This window comes from Corvus hawaiiensis, chromosome 2 (genome assembly GCF_020740725.1).
Source record: "Corvus hawaiiensis isolate bCorHaw1 chromosome 2, bCorHaw1.pri.cur, whole genome shotgun sequence".
NCBI lineage: Eukaryota > Metazoa > Chordata > Aves > Passeriformes > Corvidae > Corvus > Corvus hawaiiensis.
The window spans coordinates 3,591,650-3,604,202 of NC_063214.1; the positions used below are offsets into that span (position 1 = coordinate 3,591,650).

The 12,553-nt window shown below is 40.2% G+C and overlaps 1 long non-coding RNA gene across 2 annotated transcripts in view; it reads right to left on the bottom strand.

Annotated features, from left to right (window-relative positions):
* Positions 1 to 328: 328 nt before the first annotated feature.
* Positions 329 to 12,553, bottom strand: part of LOC125322093 — a 186,677-nt gene continuing 174,452 nt past the window's right edge. For both annotated transcript variants that reach the window (XR_007201834.1, XR_007201835.1), the window contains 3 exons: positions 7,841 to 7,891; positions 6,289 to 6,701; positions 329 to 5,763 (listed from right to left, as the gene is read on the bottom strand). This is a non-coding gene — a long non-coding RNA (uncharacterized LOC125322093). The remainder of the gene's footprint in view (positions 5,764 to 6,288; positions 6,702 to 7,840; positions 7,892 to 12,553) is intronic.

Consider the following 12,553-nt stretch of genomic DNA (forward strand, 5'->3'; position numbering starts at 1 on the left):
AAAGAGCAAAGCTCCTCTGATAAGGCTCCTTCTGAGCTTCATGGTCCTAAGATCACAGATTCTAGTTTGGCTCCCCAGGGTGCCTAAAAATGGCTTTCTATAAAGATACAGCATTACCTTTCTTCAGGCTTCTTCCAAACCCCACCTTTGTTTCATCCTGAACAGCAGTTCTCACACCTTTAGGACATCACCTGGAAAACATTCAGGCTTAACCTGCAAATCAGTGATGAAGTTCTCAACCCCTGTTGGGTTTCCAAGAGCACATGAACATTGGCTGGCTCTGGTGTGACATGGTCGCAAAATATAAATTCAGATAGTTGCTAGCAAAGAATTTTTTCCAAACCCTCTCTGAATTTATTCTGCCTTCAACACACAAAACACAGTCCCAGGAAAGAATAACAGACTATAAAAATGGCAGCATCTGTAGCAGATCTGGACTGAAGCAAATTTGAGGTTAACAGGGGAAAGAACAGATGGAAATGGAATATGACTACATTGGTTCCCCTATATGTTTTATTTCCCTACAGTAGAGTTTGCATTAAAACTATGTTTGATATCTCCCTGAAAAGATTACACTGTGGAGAACAAATAACTTATTTAAGATAAATGAATCACACTGTGAGGTATGTATTTTAAAATCTTGCTCTAACAAATAAATGTGCTACAATTAGCCCTCTACTTAATTCTTAACAGACAGCAGGAATTCCATATTGGAATCAAATATTTGACTCAATTTTTACTGCTGTCAAAAAACATAAAACACCTTCCCACAGACTCTTTTAAAATAAAAATCAAGAGTAGAAGAAAGTTTACTGTATTTTTCAGTGGCGTGAAGAAATAGCACGTGTTTCTTCATAGGAATTGTGAAATGCAAATGCAACTGCCTTATATGCCCAGTTAGCAATAAATCATATGTGACCAGATAGGTACTTGCAAATGCTGAGACTCTGTTTATCAGACAGGAAGTTCAAATCAACAGCAATTCATATTCAGATACAATTTTGTGTTTCTTTCCATCATTTTGGTGTGTCCATTAATGAATAGACAAACATGATTTTTACATTGAGAAAATTGGTTGAATGTGTAGATCTTCTCAGCTGTTGCTGTGTTATGCAATTATATAAATCCAACAAATAAATACATCCAAAAATGTTGTTCAGGACTGGAGATACAAGATGACTCTTCAGGACTATTATAAGAGGACATTTGAGAAAGAGTATACATAGCATTGTAAAACTTTCAAAATAAGTGGGACCCTTTCAGTCATTTGGCAAACCTTGATTATTTGTGTGCAGATAAAGACCCAAACTCACCAAAAAAAAAAAAATTCTCTGCACCTCATTTATTTCACAATATTCAGCAGTGAAGAAAGGTCAGAAAAAAGGAGTAGCATCAGCTCCTCTTTTTGTATGCTGTCATCATTTTCCCTTCATCACTGCAACCTTGTCTTCAGGAACTGCAAGCAGAGAACATACACTTCCTGTTATACCTCTTGAGGACTGCTCAGCTGGTAAATCTTCACCAGGACCCACCAACCCGGGGTAGATAGGGCGGACCAGCATCTCTCAATCACATTTCTTCAAAGCAGGATGCTTGCACAATTCTCTAGACATAGTAGACAATTCCTTTTTTTTCTTGAGCATTGAAATATTGGCATTTGTCACCTTGAAATATACTTTTTTCATTACCCAGTGTAGAGGAAAAGCTTCTGGCTTTTTCTCCTGCAAAGGCAACATGCCTTAAAATCACAGGATGCATAAGCAACATGAAAATCCTCCCTCCGTTTTAAAGATATGGTGCATGTGGTTGTCTAGAAATATGGATTTTGAAAGTAGAGGAACTGCAGAAATTTGATTAAAAAGCAGGAATAATGTGGATTATTCAGCATCCTGTAACACATTACACAGGTATTTCTTCAAAAGCATAAAATCCTGGAAAAAATCTCAGGAAAAGGCAGGCTTGGGAAACCTCAATAAAGCTCACCATGCAGCAGAAGTGGATCATTCTGGGTACAATGCATCTGTGAGCAAATTTGCCTTCATAATGGGAGGGAGCACTTCCAAAAGCATAATTGGGACCTGAGAGATGCAATAAGCCTTGCACTGCTACTGCATGCAGGGACCAGTTCCACTCATCGTACACAGCTTGATCACAGGAGCGTGGAGAGGATCTTCTTTGTAGCTTAATATGAATCTCCCAGCAAATCTGAAGCAGCAAAATGCTATTTTCTCTTTAATGAGAGGCAGTTCAAAGAAATGGCTCAGAAAATAGACAAAGCAGCTCACTTGGAGAAAGGCATTTGCTGCCCTTGCTGCAGCACAAGATCACAGGCAAGCAAAGCTGCACTGACTTTCTGTACCTCTTGCTGATCTCTAAAATGCGCCCTGAGAGTTAAAAATAGATCCCAATAGAAAGGGGGGTTTGCTCTGTGTTTTCCACCTCAGAAGGCACAGTTGGACTAAAGGGTCTGGAATATATCTCGGTGTGCTAATTGAATTTAAATGTGCTCAGAGAAGGGGACAGGATCCCACAGGAATCTGCACTCCTGTGCTTTTATGAGTGGATTTTTTTGTTTGTTTGTTTATCTTCCACATTCCACTACCCGGCATGTTTTATAAGGGTTTTTATTATACATAAATTAAATGTATAATCCTATAAATGGTCTTAGTACAAAGGCTATTTGATCATCTCTTCTCCTTGTATTTAATTCACTCGCAAAATGATGGCATGGAAAAAACTGGGGGAAAAAAACTTTCCTGGCTCCGCTAGAGTCCAGAAGCTAATTTTATGACATCTTTAACAAATATAGAAATTTGGGGCATGACAAGGAGGAAAAGTTATGAGAAAGAAAAAGAAATTTCTTGTACAAGGAAGCAGAAATTACCAAGGCCTAAAACATCCCCCTGAAATACACAATGGTTACAGGGAAAATCTCCTCAGTTCAGGTGGTTTAAATCAAATCAAGATCAGAAGTTTTATCGATTTATTAACAGCTCATAAATAACTGGCAATCTGTGACCTGGGTATTCAGGGTCTATACCAGCAGTAGAAGAGATTCAGCACAACATTGGACACTTGTAAAGTGTTAATAAGTATTTGCAGATGCTCCAGACCTTCCCATGCCACCTCCAAGGCACACAAACCCCAAAGCCCTCCCCAGATGCCCCGCCCCAAACACGTCATTGCTTTGTTGCTCCTTCTCAAGTTGGCTCCAGATTTTTTTCAAAGTTTCTTTTTAATCCCCAGTTACTCTTTATTCAAGCTGATGGTCATATTCCTCAGTTTCTCCACCAGTTTTGGGCAGATTTTGGGGTGTTTAAGTCCCTGGGTTTATGACCACTTTTCTAGGTTTGTAGCTTGTGTTATCCAGGCCATCCAATCAAAAGGAGGGGGATTGCAGGGTGGGCACTGCAGCTCTCCCCTCGTGTTCCAAAGAGAGGAAATGACAAATTTTTGGGAGCAGCATGTCTCCCTTTAGCCCCTGGTAGATAATTTTGGCATTACCATCCAGCTCAGCTCAGCAGCAGCACCTCAGCTTTCCACTTGTGTCAATCAAAGACCCTCTTAAACAGGCAAACTCTTTACAATTAGACCCAACATCTATCTGAAAACCCAGAGAGTGCCATGTTGTGTAATTTGTTCCAAAAAGCATTTTCTGTGTACCAGAATGAGCAGCAAACCTGAGAGCTTTTAATATATAACCTGATATAAAGGCAGCTACAAACATGTTTATCATTTACATTGTGGTAACAAAAAAATGAGTTAAATTGGAGCCGTGAAAAAAAATAAATGAGTGCATGACACAAATTATTGCTTTTACAATTAGATTTTGAATCTTCTATTATGTCTATCCCTTAAAAATAATGCATTTTTAAAATTACTGTGGTGGGGAAGGAAATGTATGCAGTTTATTTATTAAAGGACTTTTTACACTAGTCACTTCACACTGTAATAGTCAAAACATCCTATCCAGATGCATTTCTCCCTAAGTATCGTATTTTTGTTAAAAATTTGGATTGTGCTGAAATTTATTGTAAAATCCCTCACAATATTCATTGCTTATGTCTCAAAATAACAGCTGTCTTTCTAATGGCTCAAAGTCAAGTTTATTAAGCCAGATTATAGGTTGGATTTTTAAAGATTTATTTGATTCTACAATTTTTATAAATTTGGGGTTTTAAGAAGAATTATGTATCCCATTATAAATTTTAATGTAACCAAATGACAAATTTCACAAAACTCACATTAGAAACAGAGATGCTGGGGGGTTTTGGCCCTCATTCTCTTGTAGTTGCATGCTCAGGTTCAGCCAGACATTAACGATAATTAAAGAATAATTAAATAAAGATAATAAAGATAATTAAAGAATAGCTGAGATTGGGCACTTTTCTCCTCACACCTCATTTACAACACACTGTCAGTCATACAACAAAACCAATGCACTGGCTTTTCTGCCCACCTGGAAGTGGTTATAGCATCATGACCTAAACATTCTCAAAAGCTCCAGTAATATTTACTTCTACTTCACCCTGACTCTTTTCAAGGTGTCATGGGCTGGTACACTCTTACTTCAAAACCAACAGAATAAAACAGATAAGTGATAGGTAATTAATTATTGGGGAGCCAGAGCATTCCTTCATTGTATTTATCTTTGCCCTCACTAATTTTTATTAAGTGTTATTTTCCTCCTATAAAACAGCCAGAGAGACTGGAATTCAGGCTTATACGTTTGGTAAAAGGAGAAAAAGCTACACATAGGACCTTGCTTCTACCCACATTAATATTTATGCACGCACTTAATTCTCCTCACCTGAGTGCAATTAGGGACTTGCATAGGCCTTTGCAGAACTGGGGCCAAAATAATTACAGTTTACACAAGACTGTGACAGGGAAATATTTCATTACCAGAATTAATCCTTTAGAGCATTACGAAAAGGCCAGTTTCTCAGAATAAAGCAGAATATTTGTTGCTAATCAAAGGTAAGGTTTATGTAATGGCAATAGATGACATTTAATAGCACAGGAATATATAATATTTAACAGCTCCATAATCCATGGTAATTTTTATTTCCCTAATGTTTACTGCAAATGGGAGAGAAAGAATGAGAAGGCCTTCCCTTCTAGTATCAGAGACACTTGGGTTACATTTTTACATTGGGTGGCACTAATTCCCTATTAACTGGAATTAATGTAATATGCAAAACCCACTACAAATTCATGGTGTTAATGTATAACTTTAGAGCTGTTACACTTTACAAACCATATAGTACAGCACTAAATGAAGGCTTGACTGTACCTTGCACAAGTTCTAATAACCTTCAGGTGTTCTTCAGCACCAAACAAGTCAGATCATGTTTTGAGGTGCTGGACAATTTCAGAACCCTGGACTAGTCTCAGGTATCCCATACGTGTTCCTGTCAGCTGCCATCATGAGGAATTGGTGTTAAATCAGACAATTAACCAGTCTTCACAGGGATAGGCAGTGGAAAACTATTGCCAAGAGAACTGAGCATTTGCATTTGATTATAAAGGAGCCTCTTTTTTTTAGGTACCAAAATTTCCTATAAATTAAAAGATACAAAATGATGTAGAGAGCAAAGTGGCACACTAACATCAGCTCAGATGAAAAACCTTGGCATGCTTTACCACAGATTTCACAGGTTTAGAGTCCAGCTTCCTGCTGTAGTGCAGCACAGACCCTGCCAAATCCAGTCCCAGAGCCTGGGGAGCCACAGCAAAGGGGCTGATTCCAGAGATGCCACACTGTGGGGGGAGGAAGGGAGAAGCAAGAGACAATTGTTTAAAAAGGTGCAGGAAGAGATGCACACATGTAATGCAACACAGGCAAAATGAACCCTCGTAGGATCAGCCCGTGACCCCGAGTACATAAAATATCATCTTAGTGTGACCTCCCTTGTGCCTGGAGCAGCTCAGGCCCATCGTGTTCCTGGCAAGCTCCCAGAGAAAAGCACAGGCTGGGCACAGTGGTGAGAACTGGGCATAAAACCACTCCCGTGAAATGGAGCACTGGGCTCCAAGCAGCACAGGTTTGAGCACAAACACCACTTTTTTCACGTAAGGATTTCTGTAAAATAACTGTGATTGGAAAGACCCCTGTTTGTATCTCTTGATCCACACAGTTTTAAGGAACCCAGTCATGTTACAGACTCTCTGCTCTTCCCTGTTTCAATACCTACACACACATAGACAATGCTGCTGTTCCACCATGCCCAGAACACAGGAGGACAGGAGACTGAGCTTTCTAACCCCATTCCTTAAGCGTGTCACCTGCCCAGGGTTCAGAGAAGTCAGCTGGGCCCGCCACTTCCCAATTCCATTTCCATTTTCCGCCCTGTTCCCTCCGCGGCCTTCCCGCTCCCAGCTCCAGCACACGGGGTTTGCTGTTGATGACTGCCAGGTGAACTCTCACGAGAGCCACAAGTCCTCCTTGCCAGCACCAATCACTGGCACAGCAGTGGGGGCAGCTTCTCAAAGGAAAGCCTTTCAATGGATCCATGAAGCAGCAGTGAGAATCTCCAGAAGGAGCAGAGAATTAGCAGTTGATACAAATTGGGAGGGCTTTTCTGGAAGGTGGAAGTGCATCTCAGAGGATGTGCAAAATTAATTAGAAGTTAGAAGAAGAATTCTGAAGGAAAGAATACGTGGATTTTCTTCTTATCAAGGTCCATGCAAATATAGCCCTAAAATAAATAGAAAAAAAAAAGCCAAGATAAATGTGTTTATTTCATTTCAGTATGTAAAATTGTGTGTGATTAATTTACTGTTAGATTAACTACAATTTTGCACAGTTTTACAGAGCAAAGCCTAGCTCCCGGCTGGAGGTAGTAGTTGGACCACATGGATATGTTCCACAGGATAAATTTTTCTTTCCCCTTAATATTTTAATAATTTTCTTACACTTGCCTATACCATTTCAAGGAGTATTTATTTTGCTGATGAGTAGACATCTGACCAGCAATTCTTATAGTATATTATAAACTCTTTAGGTGACAAACACATTTACAGAGTTAGATTTGTTTTATATTTACAGTGATTTCCATCTTAAACTTCCTCTAACCAGAAAGGAAATTTCCTAGCATTATTTCCAAAAAACAAGTATGTTCAATTGTTTTTCAAGAATTTCCTGGGTGATTTGAGAGAATTTTCTGGTAAAATTAGTTGTAAGATATTATGTAACCACAACAGTATTGGCAGGATCCCCTCCCAAAGACAAACTCATACAGATTTAAACAAGGTTACCTCATGAAATAGAGTGAAATGCAGAGTGAGGAACAAAACCAAAATGATTTATGAAGTCCTTGGAGACTGAAAATAAGTAAAGTAAGATAAACAAAATACGGTATAACTAGTTTGACCTATGGATTTTTATTGATTTTTGCCTTTATAGGCTTGGCCAACCTAACAGTGCACTCTTTATGTGAAACTCGCTTGTATTGGGGTCTAGTGGGAGCCAAAGACCCAAATCAAAGCTTTTTTTTTTTCTTGTTTTGTGCTTTACTACCACTTAAAAAATTAATTTAATGTTTGTACTGAAATGCCAGGGCAATAAAGGGGTGTTTTATTTTCACAGTTGGTATTTTTTTTTTAAGTGAGCTGTTTATTGTCATGGAAATGATTTCATGTGGCTGGCCCAAGGAAAGGAAAATTTGGGGCAGGTTGGGAGGGTGCTGTGACAGGACATTCTAGTCACAGCTCTTTGCAAACTAAGGTTGAACCTAAGCCAAAAACCAAGAGTGTGAGAAAGGCAGCTGAACTCTGAGCTGGGCCAAGCAAGAATTTCAGCAGTGGGACATTCCCAGCCTCACAGCTGTGGGAATACCTCTTTGGAAATTGCTGGGTGCAGTTCCTGAAGCTCTCTGTGGTGTTTAATCTGCAAGAAAAAGAAAGAGAAATGGGGATTCAGCAGAGCCTTTCTGCAGCCGTGACATTAACAAATGTTTAGAATAAAGTCTACAGCGTGAAAAAGTAGAAAATGTTTCAAAATCAATGAAAAAGCCACGATGTCTCTTTCAATTTTCTTGCTCTTCATTTTTGCTGGAAAGCAGAAAAGTAGATTACTGTAATGATTAAGACACTGGCCCTCGACTCACACTCAATTCCCTGCTCCCGCATGCTTTTCTCACCATTTCAGCAGCAGAAAGGGCACAGAAGTGGATGATAATACACTGGCAGCATGACATTAAGGAAAATTAGATTTTTGTATAGTGGGAAAACTGAGTATGAAAAGCACTTGTAGTGACTGGCCATTTTGCACTCCCAGCTGGGGTGATGTCTGGTGATCTTTCAGAACTGAAGAAAGTCCTGTATAGAGAAATATTCAGCATTTCTGCGTCCACACTTCGTGATTCCTGTCCTCAGGAATGAGGATCGTGGAGTAGCTCTTACATGCTGCAATTATGACCTAAACTAGAAATTCTTAGGTCCTGCTACCTGCACTGCTGAGCCTTCAGAGTGCCTGGAAGAGCTGTCCTCAGCATGTGGCCTCAAAGTCTTTTCCTACTTAACTCTACCAGGAGATGGGAGGATGGGACAGAGGAAGAACCCAGCATTGCACACTCAAACCACAATACTACACTTGAATCACTGCTGCTGACCTAAAAACATAGACCCTCAAGGACTCACACTGGACCCAAATTTTGTGTTGCATCTGTGCTGAAAAAAAGCTGGAATTTGAATGCCATTCCAAATATGAAAATTCATTTTGCTGGAGAAGTGCCAGTATATTATTATTTTAATTATGAAAATAGTTAATTTTATATATTGCTCTACAAGGCAGGAAAAGCAGTTCCAGGTCCCAAGGCAAACACAATGTTTGCTTCTCTTCTGTTACCTGTTCTCTTTTCCTCCCCTTCCATGTGTCATCTCTCCCTTTGCTCTCTCCTCCTTACACTTACCAAGTGTTGGAAGTTAATGAGATAAGGGAAGGTCTCTGGCCCCCCTTAATGTTGTCAGGCCACTGCAGACCTGCCCCAGTGCCCTCCTGTGCTGGCAGCTCTGATGCTTTGTGTGTGGGGTGCTGTGCTAAAAGGGTCTGTACTGCTACATGAAAATTCAGTGTCCACTTCACCTGGGGATCCCCAGCAGTGCTGATCTCACAGCAGCACCTGAACCAGCCTCACAAACCAAACCTGAGCACATCAAACCCAAGAGCCCCCTCGCAGTGTCCACAGGGTAAAAAGCACAGAACCAACATAGTTCCATGGTGAATGTGTTAAAATCCATGTGGGCAGAACAATTCATTCCCCATCTTCTCCTGCTGGGGAATTCTCCAGTAGGGAACAGTGGTCCTGAATATTGATTGTGTTTGGAGAGGAACATCACTGAGGAGTGCAGCTTCACCTTATTACTGCTACAGCAAAAGCAGGAACCCCTGCCTTTCCTGCAGGTGAGCAGTGCCAAATCAATATTCCCCTGGCACAGATCTCAGTGATAGGCCTACTAACAACATTTTTTTTTATTATTTCTTCCTTTTAATTTCTCAGAGGGATGGAAATTATCTGTGTGCAACAACCTAAACAGTATCAGCCTTGAATCAAAACTTTCTGCTCTCTGTCCTCATCTAATGCATGAAGTTTTATTTGACTGTTTGGAATTTATGTCCACGTTTCTGGATAGCTGTGGTGAACTAAGCTACAGGTTAAATTTATTTTTGGAGTACTAGTGAGGAGTATGGCTAAGAGCTATAAGAACAGTTAAGAGCTGTGGCAGCTAAAAGATGTGTTGTGCCCCAGAAGAAACAAAATATTTGGGGCCTGCACCCTCTCTTATCAGAGAGTGCCCTCCACATACTGATTTAGGTGGGGACATGAAGGATTTTCTGCAGGTCTCTGGGGCTCTTATGCTGAGGGCAATGGACCCATGAAAGGTGCAATACTTACACATTTTCAAGTGCATAAAAAATGTGGTTATATTTACTTCAAAGTATGGTGATGATATATCTTGAATTGCTGTTATATCACCAAGGAAGCAGACATATTCTTCATTTCCTAGAGTGTCTGCAAGGGCTATACAAATGTTGGGAGGGACATAATTTTTCTGGTTCAAATACAGATATATCTGAGGTGGATTCATGTATGAGAGGAATTACAGACTGCACACCACTTCAGGAAAACGTGTTTTAACAGAAAAAAACAAGAGGGGAAAAAATGCTGTAAAGTAATTGAAACTACAAAGGTAATGCAGGCAGGGAAGTTTAGAACCTGAGCAGGGCACCTCTGATTAATAGGACTCTCTGGTGAAACCTGCTGTGGGAAAGTTAATCAGTGTTAGGGGCAGGATCTGGGTGCTGTGTCACCCTACAGCGGCCCAAAATATCCAAACTGAATTTCAGGGATAAGTTCCAACACTAATTTGGGCTATGAAGGTGGAGGGAATGACACCACCAATTAGTTGTCCATAAATTCCACTTCCTGCCAATGTGATCGGTGTCCCTTATCAGTGCTACTAACAAGGTAAAGGCTGACTTGGCTTGGAAATCAAGATGAGATCATAACTTGAGGAGATGTGATAGCAGGTTGTCATTTTATGTATTTTTCATATGGTTTTGGCTCCTTCTTCAATCTGTGCTCACCACTGCCAACACAACTACATCAGTTGCTGAAAGAATGAGAGTCTCTGTCGAAGGTTGGCCACGTTTCCCTTACACTGTTGTGTTGGCTCTGGAGCACTGGATATTTGTTGCATTTTAATTAAGGACACAGTCTTTAAACCACGTCTCAGACAAACAGTCAGGAAATACTGTCCCAAAGACGAAACTTTCCCTAAAGAAACTGATAAGAGTCTCTGTGTGTTTGCACGTTTGTGTCCCCTTTTCTGCTTTCTGCTGAAAGAGTGGAAACCTATTTCCTACCCCAGTAAAAATGGTAATGCCACTCAGTGATTTTCTGTTTTGATGGGATTTGTGCCCTCCAAACAAGCAGCTGAAAAGAGGCAGTTCAAATGAAGTGGCAACTTGTTGGCTCTTTCTAATTAGGATGGCTCTGCTGAGATGCTGTGCTCCCTTCCAAGGCTCTGAGAGAAAGAGACTGGCAGGAAGAGCAGCGATAGAGCCTGCTTTCCCTTGAGGGCATGAGCACTCACAGCAGACCCAGAACCAGGTAATTGCTGCCACAATTCCTGTGGCCAAGGATCTCAAAAAGGAGCTGCTTTAAAGGAAAAGAAACCTCTCCATGGCTGGATCTGAAATAGAAGTGCTGTGTCTCCCTACTGCAACAGCACAGTCTTGTGCAGCAAGTGTGCCTTAAAAAACAAACTGTAAAGCCCAAAACATTCATACAAAACCTCAGCTCATTTTCTGTGAAGGACGTGGGAATGTACCCAGCGATGTCGCGACAGAAATTTGGTAAAATATGGGAATAAGTTGAGACTCTGGTAAGGAGGGCTAGGCAGAATGAAACACAAGTGATCCAGCAGAATAGAGGGGTTCCTATGGGGTCCCAGGCTCTAGAGAGTATTATTTTTAAAATATTACCTATCCTGCAGAAAATACAGCATGATCATAGCCACAAGCACTTTTCAGTGGAAGCCGTTTCCCAGAGCGTAAATTTTGACTTTTGCCTGGTTTAATTTCATGTCAGAGAAAGTATAGGTGGACTTTGCTAGGAAGACACAGGGCATCAGCTCTCTGGCTCAGATATGTGCAGAAAAAGACAAAAGCAGACAGAAGAGCTGTATGGCCTGGAAAATGGGAGAAGAAAAACCTGGAATAAAATAGGCTTTGTGACAACCAAGATTAACAACTCACCCCTCCGCCCACAAGTGAAGGGCAATGGCTTTGGGGCCATCTGTGCCAAGGGGAACAGTTAATTTCCATGAATAAAAACATTAATGAAGAAATAAAATAAAAAGTACAGCCCTGTCAAAAGCTGTATTAAAACAAAAACGATATGTGTTCCACCAAGCCTGGAGCTTCAGCCAGTAGTCTTTTACCCAGTCTAGCCAATAATATCAATATAATGAGAAATACTATTTTTCCCTTCCCTATGTTATAGTTCACGTACATCTACAATCCTGTGGTAAATTACAGCTGGCGGAAATGGAGTAACAAATCAACTCTCAGTCTCTCTGACATTATAAGGTACATTCAGCAGGGAGACTAACATACACACACAAAAATCCTACACCCAAAAAGCACCTAAAAGCTATCCACATAGTTATTTTCAAAAATAGTATTTTGTTAGAAAAAAAATCTTTCAGAAGATAGTGTAAGCTAAGAAAATATTTAATTAATTGCCTATTCTGTTATGAAGGCTTGGTAACAACAATAAAAAATAATCTGAAATTTCATACATGAGTTTTACACAAATCTAGGCAAATTACTTGTGGTATTCATTCACAAACTTACTCTAATAAGCTGGCAACCTCTTAGGAGAAGAAAATTGCAAACTTTCTGATTGTTGGGGGCTTTGTCACTGTAAGCTGCCTGTACTTTTCCAAGCAGTATATTAAAAAACAAAATCACAAGTTGCACTGCCTGAAGAAACGGGCTGTGAAGATAGACTGAAAAAACTCGAGTCGGTTATAACTTTAGATT